The 22,511-nt window shown below is 35.2% G+C and overlaps 1 protein-coding gene across 4 annotated transcripts in view; it reads right to left on the bottom strand.

The window, feature by feature from the left end:
* dysc (dyschronic) overlaps positions 1 to 22,511 on the bottom strand; it is a 249,972-nt gene that overhangs the window by 190,968 nt on the left and 36,493 nt on the right. The window lies entirely within an intron of this gene.

Genomic DNA, 22,511 nt, shown 5'->3' with positions numbered 1-22,511 from the left:
ATAGCACCAACAAAGCAAAGAAATTCGACCAGAGAATGACCACACAATGCGACATGATTTCCGTATTATATTATGTGGATTAAGTCTTTGATAAAGAGCAGATTTCGTGCCGCCCTTAGACAATGGCTTTAAAGTGGTTCACAGTGTAATCAAGACTCATGCCACATATTCGGGCTTTTACTTATCCAAAATTGTTACACCTGCTTCGCGAAAATTAGGACTAAGGGAAGTCAAGTGATGTTTCATCAGGATAATTTCGGGTGTATTTAAGGAGGATTTCAGAATTCTTTCGGGAAAATATTGCGGCAATCTTCATAGCCATTTTGAAAACTTTCGTGCAGAGAAATCTTTGAATATTAAAGAAAAATTGCGATGGTTACTGGGACATAAAGCAATATGAGCATGTCTCGCTAATCAAATACAGAAATCTTTGAATCCTACAAAAATAATTTTCAGAATAATTTTGGAACTGGCTTTGGACCATTACGAAATTATATTCGACGGAGCCATATACGCTTTCCAGGGTACTCAAATTCAGACATAGCAGATCATGCATGTTGTGGGTTTTATCGTGGGCTTTCCTCAGATTGTGGCATATGGCCGGTATTACAACTTGCAGGCCATAAGCTGCACTTAAAAGGTTCATTCAGTTAGTTCAATTACGACTTCAGTACCGTGTACAGTGACGATACTATCAGGCTTTCCCCGCACACTTTAATTCTTATTCGTCTGATCATATTTGGCGAAAGAGTGTATGAATGGCCTGTACGTTGCTTACCAAGCCGCTGTTTTCTCGAAATAACTAAATTTTTAACAAAAGATAAATAATTCGAAACCGAATTAAAATCCGAAATGATATTAGTTGCGGTGCGCAAGAAAACAGAAAACGAGAAATAAATTGCAAAATTAAGCAAATGAAAAAAAGTAGCAAACTTAAAATTTCTGTCAACGAAATGACCAACATAAAGGGAATGGACGAAAAAGATAATTGCTTGGAAATTTGCATAATCTTAGCTTTACGAACAGCGTGAACATTCCGAATTTAATGAAGTGTTTGACAACAACACTTTGTGTGTATATAAATGTTTGTAAAGGCAAAAGTCTAGAAAGATTTGCACAAATTTAGAATCACGCCACCAAAGAAAAACTCGCATAAAAAAGGAGCTTAATCATTACACGAAATTAAGAGCAATTTGTGAAAAAAGTACTTGGAAAGTTATCGCTTTAATTAATGCGCTACATGCAAGAAGAGCAATTACGAAAAGATACGGATTAAATGAAAATTCATATGCATTTTTAGTAGCTAAAAAACATAGTTGACTACAATTAATTGTTATATTAAAAGCACATTAATTTGTAACTCAGAAGGTGAGCTTCGTAATGAGGTGAATGATGAATGGCTTCTTTCGGAACTCGATTTTTATGGTCGTTTCGAATTCAAAATAAATTTCTCAAGTGGTTTTGCAATACGCAGTTAGGGTAGGTATAACTACAACTTTCAAGATAATCTCAGAAAGTTGAATTTCAAAAACCGTAACGTTTTAATTCGAGTTGGAACTTCTGAAGTTGATTAATCATTTCCTTAACTTGAATTGTAATCTTCCGACCTTTCACTACCCGTATACCCAGAAAGAATCTTTGTACAAAGAAAATTAAATACCACGGAGAAAAATGGAAATTTTCCCACTTAAAATATGCAATAATTGTGTATACTTTAATAAATTGCTTTTCCCAAAAAACGAAGGGTAAGTACGAGGATAATAAAAAGTATTGTAACGAATTTAGTGCAATTTCGCTTATTTGCAACCTTCTACTTACGTTCGAATCACTAAATTGTTGAATAAATAACTCCACTATTCAATAATGCAAAATGGCTTTTATTAAAGTACTTCACAATAACACTTCTACTTTTCGACAGATAGCGTGCTTAAATCAAACTGACTCGTCGTGCCTCAGCTGCTGCTGCTTTTATACTTTTTGGTTTCCTCGTTCACATATTTCTAGGCGTTTCTATTTCTATAATTTGCCACTTGTTTAACAGCTATACAATTACCAGCTATAACATAACTACAGATGCACGTTATAGCTTCTCATATGCGCGGGTATATGTGAGTAATACTTCCACAGATAACTGACTACTTTTGGGAGCATCTCAGATTACATATATGCATGTGTTTGTGCATCTCTCTTCGCTGCGTGTACGTACATATGTGTAGACATAATGATTGATTCCTTTATGCAGATACAAGTGAATACCTGCTTTATTTTTGTTGTGGCTTCATTTACTTAGCATCAGACTAGTGATGTGAGTATCACTTAGTGTCACTAATATTCCTCACAGTATGTTGTATACTCGGCGGTGCATACTTCCTGCTTTATTCTTCTTATCTTTTCATGGTCTTTGTACAAAAATTTCGTTCGAGATAGTGTCGCTAATAAAAGAAACAGAGGATCGAGCGATAACTAGAGGCCAGAAAATTCGGGTAAACGATTCGCGAACAATCCAGAGACGATTAAGGCAATCAATGTAAAAAAACGGTCTATTTGTGGGCTTAAAAAAGGCAGCGCAATGTAAGGGTTGGCGTAGACATGTAAAGTTTTTTATTTATTTATTTTTATTTATTTATTTATTTATTTGTAGTCATACATGACGAGAGTGCACTTACAGACTAATTACAAAACTTTAGATTTTTTTTGTTTTTTTTTTTGTGCTTAGTATAAATAATAAATGTTAAGTGATCACTATAAATATTACACGATTATACAATTACAATATTAATCAAAACTTACAAGTAGTGAAGCTACAAATTTGGCTTTAGAGCTAAATAAATCAGAGGTAAAAGAACCCGATGGAGAGTTAAGTTCCCTTAAAGCTCTATAGATAGGTGCATTGCTAGCATAAGTACTTCTGACTTGTTTTAAGGAAAAAAGATCGTTATTCCTAAGACAACGCTGCGGGACATGGAAAAATATACGTTCAAGTAAAAGAGGGCAATCTATTGTACCATTTATAATGTCGAACACTGTAGAGAGGGAGAGAATAGTTCTTCTGGAGTTTAACGATTTCAGGTTGATTAGGATATTGTTTAATTGTTATTATTATTGTTATTATTATTATTTAATTTTTGTTTGCAGATAGTACCATTGCGAAATTTGCCCCCAAGACGGAGCGATTAACATTCATATATTATAATTGAAAACGAACTTTTTTTCTTCAATTAGTCTTGAATTATCGTGTAGGTTGTTTAATGTTTTATTCATATTATGTTGTTTAGTGCATATCCAATTTGTAATACAGAACACAAAATGCCGATTAAAGATGATTAAAAAATACGCTACATACTTTAAGGCGCAAGTTCACTTTTTGCTTACATACTCTACACTTTCACTTTCTTAGGCCTGGTTTTACAGTGCCAGTTTAACTACATTTAAAGTTGACGAGAGTTTAACCCTGCCACTTTGGCCGCTCAAGCCGAGACGAGCAGCAAAATTTTATGTTATCGAACAAAAGGGCACGGTTAAACTCTAGTCAACTTTAACTGGAGTTCAAACTTGCAGTGAAAAACCGGGCGTTAGCATGCGGAAATCGTCTGAGAGTACTGTTAATGATTTTTATAACGCATATTTTCCTAGAACATTTAACCCTTTGGTGAACTTCAAAATATCATTTTCCAAAAAAAATATTGCTAGTGAAATTTGCCTCTATTTAACATCTTAACTAAGTGTTAAGCTTCACCATTGCAATGCAATTGGGCCAGAGAATCACCAGATAGATAATGCAACTCTATTTTCCGGTTGTACTATATGGGCCTAGATCTTTAGTCCAGAGTTCATTCTGTTTTCTGATTTTTTATATCCTCGTGCGAGCGCCTGTGTGTATGCAACGAATTTTGAATCAACTTGTGGCAGCATTCGGATTTTATCTTTTGAAGTTAGATTCAATTACTTAGTCCAAACTAATACCCAACTACATTTCATCAAAATAAATAAAGAACAGCATTCTCACCTTTGCCTGCAAGTATTGCATTAAGAATTTATGCAAAGTAAAGCAGAACAACGGAAGACAGTTCGGGTTTTGGCAAAAAATCAGCAACAACAGAAAAATTAAAGCAAAAACATCGCAGCCAGCCAACCATTTAAAAAATGCTGCCAAAATGGAAGAAAAACTAAAATAAGATGCAAAACACAAGTCCGGCAGCTTATGAAAGAAAAAATTTAGAATCTGCCATTTCTTCTTTTATATTTTAACGCCAAAGAACCAAAAAAAAAATGGCCGAACTGTATGGCTTACATGACATACATATATACATATTGATTTTCTTAATTAAATATTAATGAGGCGCATAGAGGCAAAACACCGACTACAAGTTGAGAAAGAAGAAGCAAAAAAATATTACATTACAAAATAAAATAAAAACAAAATGAAATACAAACACACACAAACATAAATTTGTGCTAACATTCAGAGCAAGAGATGGACAAATAACAGCAGAAATGGCGGCACATAAGAATAGCAGTAGCAAATAGAAACGCAATAAAAAGATAGAGAAAGCTGTTGAATTGCAACTAAAATATCTTGAACGACTATGAACTCAAAAAAAACATGAAATGAACTCAAATGCTGAGGTCAAAAGTAGGGGCGGGAGCCAGCGTCAAACGAATTTCAAAAGCCAGAGACCATTGAGCTTTGGGGCAAATTGTTGGGTGTGTAGGTGTGTATCATGTTAGGCGCCATCTTTACAAAATACATACAGGCATAGATACAAGTTTCTATAAAAGAGCACATATTTTCACAAACATATGCAAGTATATATAAATATTTATGTGGTACAGCAACCCAACAAAAAAAAAACGAAGGTTAATAATATTGTGACGAATATTAGCAACACTAAGGGATACTATCATCTCTAAGCCGATACTGAGCAGTGACTTCTATGCACATACCCAAATTAATCATTATATCTACACATATGTCCATACAAGCAGCGGAGAGCAACGCACAATGCATATATCTGAGATAATCCCAAAAGTAGGCTATTATTTGTGCAAATATCACTCACATATACACGCGCATATGAGAAGCTATACACGTGCTTCTGTAGCTATAATTTTATAGCTGGTGACTAAGTAAATTCTGGAAACGCCTAGAAGTATGTAACGAGGAGATCGAAGAGTATAATCAGTTTGATTTAAGCACGCTATCTGTCGAGTAGTAGAAGTGTTATTGTGAAGTACTTTAATAAAGGCCATTTTGCATTATTGAATTTTTATTCAACAGTTTAGCGATTCGAACGTTAGTTCGCACTAAATTCGTTACAATATTGAGGTTGAAATTTCGTAAGCCTATCAAAAAATGCAAAGGCATATAAGTTTAAAACCTTACGTTAGGTTAACTCTGAGTTATAAGTTTAACCCCTCACGTCAGGTTAACTCTGAGTTAAATTGTCGTTTTGCAAGTGGGACAAATACTCCTACTTTGATTTATTATAAAAGTCCGCCGTCGGTTTTTTGGTATTTACTATAATCGCTCGCACAATTTTTTGCTTTGAATATATGAAGTATGTGTGTTTGCGAGATTTGTGGCGTATGTAAAAGTAAACATAAGATTACGTTGCGTTGCGTTGAGTTATTGCGGTTGACAAGAATTGCCTTCGAGCTCAGTAACAATAACGTATAATGACATAACAACGCTTTAAGCAAGGTGTATATAATTATTTTAATATAAGTGGTTGACAATAAAACAAATTAAACGTAAGATTAAACAACGAAAATTCTATGTGGCGCACTTTGAATACAAATCTCGCATGATCAAACTGATAAGCACACGTTTACACATAAGGGTAGTCCTTTACAAATCAGTGGAATTATTTTATCAGTCTCGCCCATCCAAACAATAACAGTAACGGCAAAGATAGATCATATACATTTTGGTGCTTATCGGCGATCATTTTGATTTTGATTTCACAAGTTGTGTGCAACAAAACTTTTCTGTCTCAAAATTTATATGCAACGACTTTGACTAGAATGAAATCGTTTTAGAGGCCGAGACTGAATAAAATCGTGCAGAGTTTCAAAAAATACAATAACTATTTTTCTTGCTGTTTTCTGAGAACACTTTCAAGGAGCCCACGAAAAGACTGGTGTGTGAAAGCTCATTGCATCCGCTTCGAATCTATACTTTTATACGGTGCAGAAATCTGGGTGACTGCAATGAAATTCGTAAGTATCGAACAGCTTTTACGTCGGTGCAACTTAGAGAGATGCTTCCAATTGTTTGAGATTACCGCACAGTATCCACATATGGCGTCCTTAACGTTTCGGAAATCCGTTTTGCTGAACAAAGAAAATAAATTGACCGCCTCCGCACAGAAGTAGGCAGACATGCTGCTGCCGTGCAAGTGCGAAAATAACCGATTCTACGCTTGCAATAGCAAAGGAGTAAAAGTCATTGATATGGTGAGGACTGGCCAAGGCAACTTCCTCTCCTCACATCGCACAGCAACGAAGGAGAGCTTAGGTAACTCTAGGCGACTTATCCGGGCAGTGTCATCCATCATTAGATTATTTACGGAAGTGACAGATGAGTCATGGTCAGCGGCTACGCAAGGAATATCTTCCCCGCGAAGCAGGAATAATGTGAGAGTAGCCAAAGAGCTGACATGGCGTGCTCCTATACCACCTAAAATTATTCGCACGATCATTGTAGTGGGAATCCCATCAGAAAAAATGTTCTACACTCAGAGAGAGTTGCTGCTGATACGTAAAGTTTTTCTTTCTTGCACGTTACCAAAAAAAAAAGCTCTTTTTTAGGATTGATCTTCGAGAATATTACGTTGATATTTTTAAAAGCGTGAGACCATAGTCGCCGACATACACATATGGTCATTAAAATAAGTACTCCCATGTGAGTACTAATAACTCATAATTTTTTAAGCGAATAGTAACACATTTTCAATTCTGTTATGTTTTTATTTTCAGACTAATAAGACAAATGTAAATAGTAACTCAAAAGTATTTTGAAGTTTACACTATCTAATATATAAAATTCTTCTGTCACGGTTTTAGAGGCTGAACTCATCCGAAACGGCTGAACCGATTCTCATAAAATTTTGTGAACATATTGGGTAGGTCTGAGAATCGGCCAATGTCTACCTTTTTTTCGCTTCGTGCATAGGGTCTTGAGATCACAACGCGGACTCCGGTACCCCTAGAATGTGTTTATACAATATGGATACCAAATGAAAGCTGTTGATGAGTGATATAGTACAGTATAATTTCCATACAACTGGGAGGGTAGGGTCTCGAGATATAGCCCAAAACGTGGACCCGGGTACCCCTAGAATGTGTTTATACAATATGGATATCAAATGAAAGCTGTCGATGAGTGCTATAGTACAGGATAATTTTCGGACAACTGGAAGGCTAGGGTCTCGAGATATAGCCCAAAACGTGGACCCGGATACACCTAGAATGTGTTTTTACATTATGGATATCAAATTGAAGCTGCTGATGAGTGCTGTAGTACAGGATAATTTTCATACAACTGGGAGGGTAGGGTCTCGAGATATAGCCCAAAACGTGGAAAAGGGTACCCTAGAATGTGTTTATACAATATGGATATCAAATGAAAGCTGTTGATGAGTGCTATAGTACAGGATAATTTTCGGACAACTGGAAGGCTAGTGTCTCGAGATATAGCCCAAAACGTGGACCCGAATACACCTAGAATGTGTTTTTACATTATGGATATCAAATTGAAGCTGTTGATGAGTGCTGTAGTACAGGATAATTTTCATACAACTGGGAGGGTAGGGTCTCGAGATATAGCCCAAAACGTGGAAAAGGGTACCCTAGAATGTGTTTATACAATATGGATATCAAATGAAAGCTGTTGATGAGTGCTATAGTACAGGATAATTTTCGGACAACTGGAAGGCTAGTGTCTCGAGATATAGCCCAAAACGTGGACCCGGATACACCTAGAATGTGTTTTTACATTATGGATATCAAATTGAAGCTGTTGATGAGTGCTGTAGTACAGGATAATTTTCATACAACTGGGAGGGTAGGGTCTCGAGATATAGCCCAAAACGTGGAAAAGGGTACCCTAGAATGTGTTTATACAATATGGATATCAAATGAAAGCTGTTGATGAGTGCTATAGTACAGGATAATTTTCGGACAACTGGAAGGCGAGTGTCTCGAGATATAGCCCAAAACGTGGACCGGATACACCTGGAATGTGTTTTTACATTATGGATATCAAATTGAAGCTGTTGATGTATGCTTTAGTACAGAGTAAGTTTTACACTACGGTCTTGAGATATAGGCCAAAACATGGACCCGGATACACCTAGAATATTTTTGTATTTTATGGGTATCAAATTGAAGCTGTTGGTGTGTGCTATAATACAGAGTAAGTTTTACACCGCTGGGTAACTAGGGTCTCGAGATATAGGCCAAAACATGGACCCAGATACCACTAGAATGTGTGTGTATTATGGATATCAAATGAAAGCTGTTGCTGAGAGCTCTAAAGTTCATTGTGATATTCGATTTAGTCGCATCAACCTGGCAAAACTGATAAATATGCATGCGAAGCCGAAATAAAGACAATAATTATTAATACCCACATACCTATTTACATACGTCCTATTCGATTTGCCTGAAATTTCGTATATAAGTTTGCCTATATTAGTATTTACGATGCTTTTTTCCGGGAAGTATACCAGAGACGGACTGGGACTGGGATTAGGACTAGGACTGGGACTTAGACTGAGTCGGAGTGGGACTGGGACTGAGACTCCGAATGGGACTGGAACAAAATACATACCACCCTCTGGGACTGGCAATAAGAGATGAAGAAGAAGGAGGAAAACTTGAGAGAAGAGAAAAGAGAGAAAGAGATAGAATGAGACGAAGATGGAGATGAAGCGAAAAAGACGGAGGGAGGAGTGAATAAGAAGATTAGGAAACAGTGTATAGGGGTAGGGCAGAGTTAGACGGAAAAAGTTTGTTAAAATGTATGCAGATGGGTCAAATTTAGGGCAGACCAACGTCTGCCGGGTCTGCTAGTTGTCAATATAAACAAAAATGGTATTTTCATGTGGCCATTAAAATGGGTAAAAAATAGTCTTAGTAATAGTTTTACAAAACTTAATGAATTTATTTTAAAAATATGTTTTCAGCCTCCAAGCTTGATCAATAACCACTGTATCCACCGTTATTATCAATGACTTTTTGCATTCGGTTCGGCATAGAGCTGATAATCCTACGGCAGGTCTCTATGGGAGTGGAATACTACAACTCTTTAACTTTTTGCCATAATTCTGTCTTGTTTTTGAATGCTTCTTTCCCGATTCGCTTCTTTAAGTCTCCCCAAAGGTTTTCAATAGGATTTAGATCAGGTGACTGGCTTGGCCAATCCAGAACGCTTACATTATTTTGGGAAAACCATTCACGTACTAGCCTTGAGGAGTGTTTATGGTCATTGTCTTGCATAAAAAGCCATCGAAGTGGCATATTTTCTTCAGCAAAGGGCAACATCACATCTTGTAGTATATTCCTGTACATAAACTTATCCATTGTATCCGAGATTAGGTGGATAGGGCCTACTCCGTGCCAAGAGAAGCAACCCCAAATCATTACGTTGCCACCACCGTGCTTAGCTGTTTTTTCGTGTACCGCGCTGAGAATTCTTTTCCCTCTAGGACGCGTTACATTCCGGCCAGCATCGTTTCCAAATAAATTTATTTTTGTTTCATCGCTGCAAAGAATATTATACCATTTTTTATTACCCTCTAATCCACACCATGTGCTGTGCTCTTGAGCAAAAGATTTCCTCTTCCGTAAATTTGTAATTCGCAACAAAGGCACTTTTCGAGCTACTCTGCCTGGTAAGTACCTGTTGCACAATCGACGTCGTACAGTTCAGGTTGATATTGCATTATTAATTTCTGCTACAATAGCCTTTGACGACATAAAAGGATCCCGCTTGGCAAGAGTTACAATTAAATTGTCAGTAGTGAGACTAGTTTTCTTTTTACCACCTCCTCGTTCCGTCGATTTTATGCGCTTAAGGGCATTTACAACAAAATTTTTAGACCTTCTTAGTGATTCAGCGATAAATTTATAAGATTTATTCTGTTTTCGAAGGTTGAGAACAAGTCTTCGCTCCTCAAGACTACAATGCCGAGCACGACCCATCATTTAAAGAATTATACAGTGATTTTTATTTATTTTTCTTTATTGAAAGTTACACTAAATATTTTCCGCTTACTTACTTAGTTAAAAGCAAAAGTTATATGCGAAGTACCTATTTTAGTGGCCAAGCTAAATTACACCTTATGAAAACAAACGGCTCTATGAAGCTTATAACGCAATTTATTATAACGGGACTTGCAATATACAATGAACCAAAGTTGCCACATGTGAAAAAATAAAGTTTCAAAAATGCCCTTAAACTTACCTTTTAATGCCCTTAAACTTAGGATTTAAAAGTACAGGGTACCTATTTTAATGACCATATGGTATATATGTACATAGAGCAGATGGTTGGAAAGGAGGTGATGCCTTTCCATTGGTGTGAATTAATACACAAGTTCTGCTTATATAAATAACTTGGAAGATTATGTATACGAATATTTACACCTGCGGGAAAGAAAATAACAGTAAACATTTTTGTCAAATTTCATTAGATGTTTGACATTTTTATTCGCGTTAATTTGAAAAAAATTTTAATCAATTACAATTATAATGTTATGAAACCTAATTTAAAAAAAGCTTCAAAATAGTTCGAAAATTCGAAAATATTTTACGAATTTTCATGAAAGTTGCTAATTTTTTCTTTTTTATTATACTCAGCGTATTTTGCATATAGAGTATATTAACTTTGATTGGATAACGGTTGGTTGTACAGGTATAAAGGAAGCAAGATAGATATAGACTTCCATATATCCAAATCATTAGTATCGAAAAAAAATTTGATTGAGCCATGTCCGTCCGTCCGTCCGTCCGTTAACACGATAACTTCAGTAAATATTGAGATATCTTTACTAAATTTGGTACCCGAGTTTATCTGGATCCACAATAGATTGGTATTGAAAATGAGCAAAATCGGATGATAACCACGCCCACTTTTTATATATATAACATTTTGGAAAACACAAAAAACCTGATTATTTAGAAAATAATATACCTAGAATGTTGAACATTGACGTGTGGACTGGTATTGAGACTGCTGATAAAAATTAGAAAAAAAAAAAATTTTAATGGGCGTGGCAACGCCCACTTGTGATAAAATCAATTTTACAAAAAATCAAAAATCGTTAAACCTATCGTAACAAAATTCGGCAGAGGGGTTGCCTTTACTATAAGGAATGCTTTAAAGAAAAATTAACGAAATCGGTTAGGGATCACGCCCACTTTTATATAAAAGATTTTTAAAAGGATCGTAGACGAAAATATTAAGCTATATCTTAGCGAAATATAGCTTTGTATCAATAAAATTTTACTTTCTAAATTGAATTATAACATTAAATTGGAAAACACTAAAATTTTTGAAAATGGGTGTGGCACCGCCTCTTTTATGACTAAGCAATTTTCTATGTTTCGGGAGCCATAATTCGAAGAAAAATTAACGGATCGTAATAAAATTGGGTATACAAATTTTCCTATAGCAGAAAATATTGCTAGTAAAAATGGACGGGATCGGTTAAAGACCACGAAAACTTAGATATAAATCATGTTTAAAAGGGTCGTAGACTAGAATAATAAGCTACAACTTAGCAAAAAATAGTTTTGAGTCAAGTTTTATTGTAAGAGGAAATGGGGAAACATTTTTTTTTTTAACGGGCGCTGCCACGTGTTATGTAGAAAAGTAATTTATCTGAAATGAAATGTACAATTGAAGCTCACGCTGAGTATATAATGTGCGCTTACACCCGAACTTAGACACCTTTACTTGTTTTTATTTTGAATTGATTTTTGAGCATTTCTTACCGAAGCGTAATTTATGAAAGAAGATGCAGGACCCGAAATTACACCCAAACTTGAAAAGACGGGTACCGTTGCGTATTCATAATTTGTATTAAAAGATACAAAGAAACAGTAATACAAGTAAAGCTAATATAAAAAAAAAAACATGTAAATATATCGACTGCTAGTACCTTATCCACCTACCTTATCCGACTGCCGTTTTGAAAGTGCCCCCATATCAAACATAAAAATAAGACCCGGACAGGCATTTTTGAAACAAATTCTGAAGTAGGCCGTTATTCAAATATTTTCTGAAATGGGGCGTTCTCGAAACAGTAGCCGAGATAACTTAAAATCCTGTACATATCTCAACATTGCGAGTGTATCTACGATATCATGTGCATCTATAAGTTTATTTTTTCACTTTTACGTTTGTATGTTTGTTTAAATAAGTGTTTGTGTACATTTTTTCATTAAAAATTGTGTTCAATTTAAAGTTTTCCCATTTATATTACTTCTGCGTAGTAATTCACGAATTAGTATAACCACAGCCACGTCACTTCAGGCAAACCGCACAAAACGGATACGGATATGTGAAAAGCGGATGCGCGGATATGATTACGGAAATGAGGACTTGCATTTATGTACGTAACGATGCAAAATAACAACTTCATAAGGACCACTCGCATGAAGGCATTTAACGACTTCATGTTGAAGAGGAAACTCTCATGGTTGCGAATTAGGCTGGATCGAAATAAAAGCTAAAAAATGCAGGTGCTTGAGTTAAAACTTATGTTGGAAGGGTTTCAGTACAAAATTTTAAATTGTTTTAACTCTTATATAATCAGTTGAAATTGTTTTTTTTTTTTTTTTTTTTTTTTTTTTTTTTGTTATTACTCTGCTATTTGAGTTCAACTAATTTTTAGTTTAAAAACTGAAATGTATGTCTTTAAGTCTTCAAAAGCTCTACATATTCTTCTTCGTTCCTTTTGAGTTCTGTAGTCGATTTCGCATAGTGGAGTTAGCGACCAAAATCCCTACTGCAGTACCTCAGCAAGCAGCACAGGATCATAAAATTCATAATGGAAACAGAAAAAACAGAGGAATCAACTGTTAAGACCTCACGATAACACTGCGTTACAAAAACGAGCTTTAGTTCTGTCCTATGAACCAAATATACTTTTTCGGAAAGGGGAGAAAAAACAAAAATACACGTGTATCGGCGATTTTCATGTACACGTCAGAATTTTTTTTATGTATAAAGTATAAAGCTCGTCGTGTCCGTCTTTCCGCCTGTGTGAAATACTTTGGATCGATTTTTAACCCTTTTTCCGTTATCCAATCGAGCTTAATTTTTGGCAGGTAGACTCTCGAAAAATAGATTTTTATCATTTCTCAGATTTTTTTTGTTTTTTTTTTTCACTTTTTTTTTTAATCTTAAAAAATGCAAATTTATGTGCTTTTCTCGTGGATTACTTCAGTCAGCTTCCTACTCTCGTAACAATTATAATCTGAAACAGGTATACAGTTTTATAGACCTTGGTGTTAATATGGACAATAAACTTAACTTCAACCTTCATATTACTGCAACTGTTAATAAGGCTAGAGGTGTTCTAGCGTTTGCAAAGCGATGGTCTAAAGAGTTTAGTTACCCGTACGTTACTAAAGCTCTTTATACAACAATAGTCAGACCGATATTAGAATATGGTGCAATAATTTGGAGCCCGAGCTACCAGGTTCATATTGATCTGCTATAATCAGTCCAAAAACAATTCTTACTTTTCTCCTTAAGAGATTTCCACCTGTAATCTGCCACCTTATACTAACCGGCTTATTAATCTTCCCACCCTTGCTAGTCGTAAGGAAATGCTTGGAATTATATTTATGATTAATTTATTAAATGGTTCGGTCCCTAGCTCATTTCTGTTGAGCGAAGTAAACTTTAATGTCCCTTCCCGGCCTTCAAGACATTTTAAACCTCTCTACCTAAAACATTGTAGAACAAATTTTGAATTAAATCAGCCCTTCCGCTGTTTGTGTCAGACTTATAACTCCCACTCTAGCACATTTGATGTTTCGGACTCGCTTTTTTCCATTAAAAAATCTGTTCTTTCCTCTCTTAATAGTATCTAACTGTATTCATTAATATATTGAATTCATTTTCCACTAATCCTATTTATTATATGTATGTATATTAATTACTAATACGCCACTTATTTCTTCAGCAGAAAACAGGCACGAGTTCGCGTGATCCCCCTACTGGGCATCCGGCTCCTTTATGAATACGTCGCGTCAGCCCCCTTATGGGCACCAAGTTCCTTTCTGAGCACCTCGCGTAAGCTCCCTTCTGAGCTTCTCTCGATGACTGATCTGATCAATTTGAATTGTTAAATGCATAAGTTTACTCTTATTCAATGTTAACCTTATAATTTACAAGTTATAATACTTTTGTACTAATTTTATACTTTACCAGTCGACCGTTTTCATTTTGTGTCGACTTTAAATAAATAAAATAAAACCTTATTTCGTCGTCTATATTTACATGTATATTTTATACACACACACACAAACACACACACACACACACCCACACACACAAAGTATACATGTATGTATGCACTTAAGCAACAAACAAACCAAAGTTACAAAGTGGTTGCAAAAATGTTACAAATATTTTGGTAAGACGAAAATATTTCACCAGCAAAAAGTCAAAGGGGAATGTGTACCTTAAATTTATATGCATATTTATGTTAATTTGCATGTATTTGTAGGTATGTATGTCTGTCTGCATATAATACTCAAAACGTGATAAAGATCGAAAGAAATATTTCAACAGGAAACAAGAGAATGTCTAGCTGCTTGCGTTTCCCCAAGCACGAATGTACAGAAATTCACAAATTCGAAATTTTTACTCACTTTGCGTTTCCTGAAAAATGTACAAACATAGCATAAAAACAACTGTCCGACTCACTTTTAGTTTGACATACAAATACATACACAAGAAGACATATGAGTACTGTGTATTCTATAAACTAAACAAACTAGTGTGACTTTGTGACTATGAAAACACCTTCTATGTATGCATTTAGGTATATATGTATAAGTGGAATAGAAATAAAAAGCAAAACCAACAAAAACAGAGTCATGGTTTGGAACAGAAAAATTATAACATTCACGTAAACACATTTATGATGCCGAAGATTTCCAATATAAACAAATATGCACTGTATACAAATCTTAACATAGAAATAGAAATTTATAAAGCGTAGTTAGAGGTATATCCAGATGGTTGGGGAAATGAGGTAGGAGACGGGGAGAGAAATATAAAGTGCGAGGGAAAGGAGAGATGCATTGAGAGGGAGAATGGGAGAGATAGAGAGTGTTAGAGGGAGAGGGAGAGAGATAAGGGTAGAGAGTAAGAGAGAGAAATTGGAAGGCGATGGAGAGCTAGGGAAGGGCAGATGGAAAGTGAGAGTTTGAGATGAGAGCCATAAAGAGGGCGAGGGAGCAATAAACACTTTCTGACCAAAGTTATGGAAGAACAAATACTGCAGGTCCTACTATTTTTATGCTCAACTGAGCAAAGCTTTGTTGACATAGCGGCAGATCGAGATAGTAACGACATAAACAAATCGTGATTAATAGACCCATCTGTTTGTGAGTATGATCACCTGATTACATTTTGAGATTTTATATTTAAATGGCGCTTAGCTCCCATCGCTTTTTGATATAAGCGCAATCGCAGAACAAACACGCTTAACACGTTTTAGAGTTTTCAAAAAAGAGCGTGGCCCCATCCACTTCTGATTTTGTAATTGATTTTTCAAATATTATTTGTAATTAATGAAACACGATTTGTCATCACAAAAATTGGTTAACTGGTTAAACTTTTCATAACGCATAAATCTGAAAAAATTAACGAAATCGGTAAAGGGCCACGCCCACTTTTATAGAAAATATTTTTGAAGAGATTTTAAGCGAAAAGGTACAATTTCGAAACCAGTTCCAGTTCTGAATTCAGTCTAGGTTCCAGTTCCGGGCTTATTTCGTCTTCTGCTTTAATTTCAGCTAAGTTTTGGTTCGTTATTGATGTGAGTCTCAGTACTAGTTCCAGTTATGGTTCTCTTTGCATTTTTCAGGGCAATAATATAAAGGTAAACTAATACTATTCCTTTTTTAAGAGAAATCCCCTATATGCAGTCAAGGGAGGAATGTGGCTAAGAACTCACTTGCGTAGGTGAATTTGTGATTTTGTTTATAGATTCATTACAACTGAATGGATAAGAGTGGGCATTTTCTTTCAAATTTTAAAAATAATTCGCAAATTGAAGCTGCAGATTGATAATACTGTCGATTTCAAAGATGCAGCGATAGGAATACTGTTTGTTTGGCATAAGTAATTCACACACCTTGAGAACAAGCTGCTGTTTTTAGCTGTAGTCTTCGGAGCACCGCGAGCCACTTGCGGTTTTCCTTAGCGAAGTAAATCAGCAAAGCAATGGTTGAGTTGACACCACTCAAACTCCAAGCCAAGTGCTTACATGATCTAATTTGATTTCTCAAAGTCAAGCTTCTTTATGATTATTATATTAATAGAGCGCGGTCGAATGGGAACAAGTACTGCGCAACTTCATATCCTATACTGAGATATCAAATTAAAATCGCGGATTAAACAAATTTTTTAAAACGGAGTCGCCCAGCGGCATATTTTGACAACACTTTCAGGTGTTTGTTGCGACGTGAAGCTACACAGAAGAAAATTAGCTGCCTAGCACATTTAGAAAAAATTAGGCACATAACGAGTTGAAGTAGAAGCTCGTTCTTAATCTCATCGGCGACATAACGTAATAAGTTGACTAAGAAGTTGAGGTAAAAACCTCAAGATACCATAGGTTTAACTACCCAGCTTCGGAAAGTACAAAACAATGGATTAAAAACTAATTGGAAGCTAGTGAGCTTCATCTTATCACAGCTGTCATTGAAAATCTATATTTCGAGAAATTGAAAACTGTTGATAACGCATTTACTAAAATTCAGGAACCATTTGCATAGTTTGAAAATAAAAAAATTTTCCATAATTCGCAAGTCGCAAGTAATAAATCTCATCAGCCAGTCATCATTTCACGTATTCTTCCAGGCGCGTGCACAATTCAAAATTCCCAGAATATTTGTCTTCTTTGGTAGGCAAATCGTGTCGACTTATAGCCACACATACTCCCGTACATACATTTGCATCTACGCATAAGTATGAGTCGTCTCTAACGTAGTAAGGTAGCACAAAAACAAAAAAACAAAAACCTTACTGCTTGATATGGATTTAATACAAATGTTTCTAGTTTGACTAACAAAGTGTAGTACGGAAGGATGGAGCTTTGCCTAATGGATGGATCGGATGGAGTACTCGTGTACTCACTAACAGCCTGACTACATAATACTCATGGCATACATGGAGTGACATAGCATGGTGTGGCATAATTTGAAATGGTTTGGCGTGCTATAGCGTGACGTTGTAGCGTGAAGGTAAATGGTGCAGCACAAAAGCGGAAAAATTTTAACTTAACGTTGTTGTTGCTAAACTTTGCTATATTGTCAATTCTAGTATATACATAAGTATGAGTATTAAATGAGCGTATCTTTTACTCTGCACGTGTTTGCTGGTATTTTTGGAATGGTATGTATTTGTCTGTATATGTGTGTGTGTGTGTTTGTGCCAGCATATTTGGCCTACAATGCTAAATGTCACGAAAGTTATTACAATTTTTTTATTACAACATTTCGTCCCATGCGCCATTCCGGTGGTGTCGCGCTAGCAGCAACACCCACCACCTATTTTATATTCCGCAGCTGGCCTGTAACTGTTTTTTTTTGCACTTTTTGTTCTGTTATTTGCTTTGCTGGCTGGTAGCTCTATTGACAAACCAGCAGGCTCTATACAAATGCTACATTAGGAATACGTTTTTTTTATTTTACTTACCTTAATTGTAAATATTTTATAAACTTTCGAATTTTCTCTTTACTTTCTTTACTGAATTTATTTTGCTTTTTTTTTAAGTCTTTGCGGTCTTAAGGACTCAAATTCGCGACTGGCTGCCAACAGCGTGTTTCGAAGTAATTTAACAAAATACCAATAGAAATATATACTTTTATGAATGTTTGTATGTATATTTGTTTGGCTTCACTGCCGCGCATCGAACGCAGGTGTGAAGTAAATTAAAAGTTATGATTGGCAATATCTTCATACAAATATCGTACATATGTTTTTAGGCAAATAAAGTTAAGGATTCTATAGAAGTGTTATTAGAACACAAATTTGTATCGATGAAATTATAACTTTTGGGACAGTTGCCAAAGTTTTTAGCAAAGTTTTGATTAAGTTCGAAATTGCTTACGTATTAAGTATTTTGAAGTCATAAAAGTTTCAGACCTACTTTATGTAAATATGTTTTTTTAGTCAACGACCGATTGATATTAATAATTTGGACTTGTCAAATTTGCTTATAAATATGTAAGTGCTTTAGAAATTATTTTGTCATTTTGGTTTTAGCTTAGAAATTACCTAAGAAAAGGCAGACGACTTATCCCACTCCAAAATATACTGCATTTATTCTTTATATGTACTTCGCACTAGCCGAAGACAGGCCGGTGTCAAGCTCATGAATTCTTAATAATAAGTATAAATTGAACACAGCATTAAAACAAACAAATTGATCACTATGTACAAAGAGAAAATCTTTAGCTGTTTCGAGCAATTTATATTATTAGAGATTCAAAAGGTTGATAAGCGTAATTCATATCTTCCGCAACCTCACGGTCAACTTCACTTAAGCCAGACGTATTCTGTTACAAATATGCATGTATCATACACATAGTTACCGGGCTAGGCGCCGACGATCCCAAGTTTGTCATGGAACTAGGTGGTGGGGAGCATTATGGCATTGAAGGTTTAATGTGGTCAAATTAAATCGATCGTGAGACGGTCGGGATAGTACCTTAATGTCATTGTTATTGTTGTTGCGATAAGGATAATCCCCGAAGGCCTTGGGGAGTTTTATCGATATGAATGGTCCTCTTACGGGTGCAGATCCGGTACGTGCCGGTAACAAGCATCAATATTAGGCCTGAACTTCAGCGAGTGGTTAAAGGCATTTGCATTTAACAATGGCCCGGCAGCCACCGTGGTATGTAGGGTCGCCTCTTGGCAGTGATTTGACAAATACTCGCAGTGTATTTCTGCCATAAAAAGCCTCTCAGTGAAAACTCATCTGCCTTGCAGATCCGTTCGTAGTCAGCGTAAAATATGTAGTTCCAGTCCCAATTGTGTGCAGGAACAATTAAAAATGACAGCGACGCGATTTAGATAGATTTTTTTTTTGGAATAATATCGCGACTTGTATTTATTTTATAATGGTACATAGGATTTAGTCCCAGGGGGTCCCAAAACATATATTTCGTACATCGCTTTCTTTGAAAAATTTTGTGAATTTGTTCAAATTTTTCAATATGCTTCTAAATTTCGGTGCGCCTGGCTCTGAGCTTAGGCTTCATTTTTGTATTTCAATACTTATGCCCTAATAAAAGGCTTTGGAGAAAAGTTGTACAATATATAGAAAATTGATAATCAGGGGGAGTTACACCTTACAAATTTTTTAACATTATTTTTTGCAAAAAATATGGAAAAGCAGGGTAGCGCCGATTGTGATGTAAATTCGTCAACGGCATTGCATCGGACTATCTTTTGGTGGACAATCGAGGAGTAAAGTGAACTTGAAGAAGAGCGTGATACAAAAGGAATAGCAAAAGGCGAAATGAAAGAAGCTAAGAAAGTTGAGGAAAGATCGGGGGAAAAATAGTGTGAGCAAGTAAAAAAGGGATGAAGAAAAACGTGCGAAATTTTAAAATTTTAAACAGACAACAGTAAGACACAGGATTTTGAAAAGGTACATACTTAATCGCTATTCTCTGAAATCCTAAGAAAATTTAAAAAATATAAGCATTTCAGGCAAAAAATTGAACAACGCGACAACATGACGTTCAATTGTTTCGAATATACATTGCAAATATTTCAAAGCCCCTTCTCAACTACGCTGCTTACAAATAGACTAGACCAAATCCACCACTTATTGTTGCACAAATTTTTTCCAATTGTATTTTACTACATGCATGCAAGTATTTTAACTCCGGCACAGAATATTGGGTCATCTGTGTGTAGCAGCAAGACGTGGCTTTGGTCAAGTCTGTTTGAAAGCATATCGTTTATTGTGGCAGAACGGCTTTTAATCCCACTACTGGGTGAAAAGACTTTGAAGAGAGACATAAGCTGTTGCGTTTTCGGTCCTGATGCCGCGTTTTTTTTCAACTTGTTCCAAATAATTTAATACATGAAAAATTAAAAATTGCTTTATAACTCTTTTCATATATTAAACAGGAAAAAGAACTCCCTCCTTAGCAACAACCACTAACATGCATGGTTAGCAATTGTGCTTCTTATAAAAGTAAAAAAAGGACGTGTGGCACTCGGGGACTGCCGCGGTAAAGCTATTGCATATTATCAACTTATGCAATTATAATATTTATGCAACTTTTTGTTTTCTTTGATATTAATTCAAGTTTTGTCTTTGATATTAATTCAAGTTAACCTTTTTAAGCGTGGCGACCGATAAGAAAACAAATTGTTTACTTTTATTGAATAAATGAGAAGTTAATATTTAACTTTCACTTTAACTTTAACTTTAACATTCACTTTAACTTTAACTTTATTTTTAACTTTAACTTTAACTTTAACTTTAACTTTGACTTTAACTTTAATTTTAACTTTAGCTTTAACTGTAACTTTAAATTTAACTTTAACTTTAACCTTAACTTTAACTTTAACATTCACTTTAATTTTAACTTTAATTTTAACTTTAGCTTTAACTGTAACTTTAAATTTAACTTTAACTTTAACCTTAACTTTAACTTTAACTTTGACTTTAGCTTTAACTCTAACTTTGACTTTAACTTTAACCTTAACTTTAACTTTGACTTTAACTTTCATTTTAACTTTAACTTTAACTTTATTTTTAACTTTAACTTTAACTTTCGCTTTAACTTTAACATTCACTTTAACTTAAACTTTAACTTTATTTTTAACTTTAACTTTAACTTTCGCTTTAACTTTAACATTCACTTTAATTTTAACTTTAACTTTTACTTTAACTTTAACTTCAACTTTAACCTTAACGTTAACTTTAACTTTCACTTCAACTTTAACTTTATTTTTAACTTTAAATTTCGCTTTAACTTTAACATTCACTTTAACTTTAACTTTAACTTTATGATCCGGGGTGGGCGTGAGCTTAGCACCTGCTAACAAGCCAACCTAATATAAACGCACGCACATACAACTTGTATGAGAGCAACTCAAATTGAATTTGCTGCGTGAAAACCTAACTCGATTTCCAATTTTTGTTCTGCGTGACATTTAGATTTAACGCTTGCACACATGCTTTACATTGTCGCAACGCATGCTTATTTGAGTTAGGGCAAAAAACGCCGGTTGTTTACGTGCGCTAAAAAAACGCAGTGCGGTTTTATTAGGTTGGCTTGTAAGCGACCATATATGTATACGTTAAGCGATAGCACAATGGCTACTTCGTGAAAATCAACGACAGCTCTTTTATTTTGATTTCGATGGTCGTACGAAGTGTCGCACGCGCGCTTAAAACAGAGTACCAAAGAGTGCGTGTGACACGTGTTCAGCGTTCAAGCATTGAAATCAAACTAAATAAATATTTGATTTTGCTTTCGTGCTCGCTACCGAACCTTTTCGAACCTTTTTTGACAAATATCCCTTACGGTTTTTTTTTATTTAGTCGGCAAGCCCGCGATAAAATCTATACAATAGCTTAAAAACCTGAAATACCAAACAAATATGTAAATTTAAGTCACTAAATTTATCAACTGTCCCTCGTGCATGCATACGTATGTAAATACGTATATGTACAACCTATTATTAAGCCAACTTTCCAACACCTGAAAGTGTCAACGAAATTTACTACCAGAAAAAAAAAAATAACAACAAAAAGATAGTTCAACCCTTTGTGTAAAAAGTACAAAAACAACGCATCAATAGTACTAAAGTTAACAACACAGCTAACTAAAAGATATCTTAACAACGCCGTTATAGCTTTACGAAAGCAAGAAAAATCAACTTTCTCGCCCATTGAATATAATCCCTTTTTTATTTATGCGCTAGCAGGCTCAGCTTCAGGTACACATAGCCAGTATTTGGTGCGATTTCTTCTATGTTCCAAATGAAGCTATAGCCACACTAACGAAACAAATTTGTATGCTTGATATGACACACACACGTTTGCAATTTATATTCAAGTAGTGAAAACATGTTAGGGCAACTCTTGCGTGAATGCAAGTATACGTATATATGTACGTATAGATAGATATATGTATTTATGTGTGTACGAAAAGTGGAATAAGTAAAAGTATGCCGCTTCTAATGGATTTAGCGCTCTCATTGCAATAAAAATCACTTAAGATTC

This window comes from Eurosta solidaginis, chromosome 5, assembly GCF_040869045.1.
Source record: "Eurosta solidaginis isolate ZX-2024a chromosome 5, ASM4086904v1, whole genome shotgun sequence".
In the NCBI taxonomy this organism is placed as follows: domain Eukaryota; kingdom Metazoa; phylum Arthropoda; class Insecta; order Diptera; family Tephritidae; genus Eurosta; species Eurosta solidaginis.
Note: the sequence above shows the minus strand (reverse complement) of the source record. Positions and strands in the feature narration are given on the sequence as shown.